Below are 1,658 nucleotides of genomic sequence, written 5' to 3' on the forward strand. Positions count from 1 at the left end.
TAGAGTTGCCCGTCTTTTCCCCCCGCTCAGAGCAGAGCAGCAGGTGATAGAGTTGCCCGTCTTCCCCCCCCCCCCCCCCCGCTCAGAGCAGAGCAGCAGGTGATAGAGTTGCCCATCTTTTCCCCCCTCAGAGCAGAGCAGCAGGTGAGGCACCCTCCCGTGGGAAACGTGGTCACCTGGGCTGGGAAGATTCTAGCCCTGCCTGTGAGGCTTGGGGCTGGGGTCTCATGAAAGGAGGAGTTTGCAGCTCCAAGGTTTAGGTACCGGGGTCTCTTACTACTTACAGGATGTGTGCAGACACCTCCCCTCCCCCTCCCCTGTCCCCTTGGCCACGGGTGGTGGCTCATCATGGTCGGGATGCCAACCACAACGCTGGGTCACCGTGCTCCCGTAGCCTCCTGGGAATGTGGTTTATAGACCCAAAGGTTTCTCTCTAGTTTGTGCTCCCCATGAGCACGGACCTGTGTTATTGTTAATGTGGAAGGGCTCTTTAAAAAATTAGGTCTTTTCCTCTTAAAAAACATTTCTTCATGGGAAGGGGGCGGTGTTGCTAAAAGCACATCCTGAGGCAAGGGTGCACTAAGATGCTCCCCGCCCCGACGTTGCCGCCTGTAATTTCCTTCATAGCATTTTTTCCCCCCTGCAAAAATAGAATTAGATCTGAACTTTTCCACAGCTGCAACTTTTCCCCCTGAGTTTTGGGATTTTGATAATAGATTGGAATGATTTTCTTGGCCTTTCGCATCTTTTAAATTAGACGGAATGCCACAACACCCATGGGCTTTTCAGACTGAGGTGATGACTCTTGTAACTAAGTCGGGGCTGATGAAGGATGTGGGAAAAGTTCACATTAGTCTAAGATTCTCGCTCAGTGAGAAGGGACGGTGGTGGTTTTTTTTTTAACCACTTCTGACAAATTAAATGTTTTTGCAAAGGAGAGTCCATTGCACTCAACTCTTTAGAGACCACAAAGGCCCGTTGAGGACCTTCCTTGGGGACCCATTTTGCCGGTGGCTGGTGTCCCTGCCCTTTGGCGCTAACACGACAGTGATCTGGGCACTGCGCTGCCTTTAGAATGGTCTGGTAGCTCCTGGGAGGTGCCTGCAAGCACTCCAGCAACCAAAGGGCAGCAGTCGGATGCCCTCGGCCATAACCCAAGGAATTCCCCTAGCGGCACGCCACGGGAGTGTTTCGGGGGGTGGGCACCATGGTTGGCGAGGGGTCACTGCAGGTTGCCCTTTCACTCCCTGAAGCTGTCCTCTCTGCTGGTTGCAACTCGGCGGGAAAAGCACACATAAAGTGGGTCCTTTGCAGTTCGTTTTGAGCTGCAGTGCTGTCCCCCGCCTGCTGAACATGCAGGACAGACTCCTCTGCTTCGCGAACCGTCACATGTCCTTGTTTGCACACTCGGGATTGTAACCGCGCCCCCCCCCCCCCCCCCCAGAGTGCTTACGAGCTCAGGCGTGTGCAGTACTCGCCACAGGGCCCCACTAGGGCAGGGCTTCTCAAACCCCACAGTCTGGGCGAATCGCTCCAGGAATTTTGGGTTTTTTTTTTTTAAGTTTATTTTGAGAGAGGCAAGCAGGGGAGGGGCAGAGGGAGAGGGAGAGAGAGAATCCCAAGTAGGATCCGGGCTATCAGCACGGAACCTGACACGG

The sequence above is a fragment of the Panthera pardus genome, unplaced genomic scaffold (assembly GCF_024362965.1).
Source record: "Panthera pardus isolate Hobbes unplaced genomic scaffold, ASM2436296v1 HiC_scaffold_13, whole genome shotgun sequence".
NCBI classification, from domain to species: domain Eukaryota; kingdom Metazoa; phylum Chordata; class Mammalia; order Carnivora; family Felidae; genus Panthera; species Panthera pardus.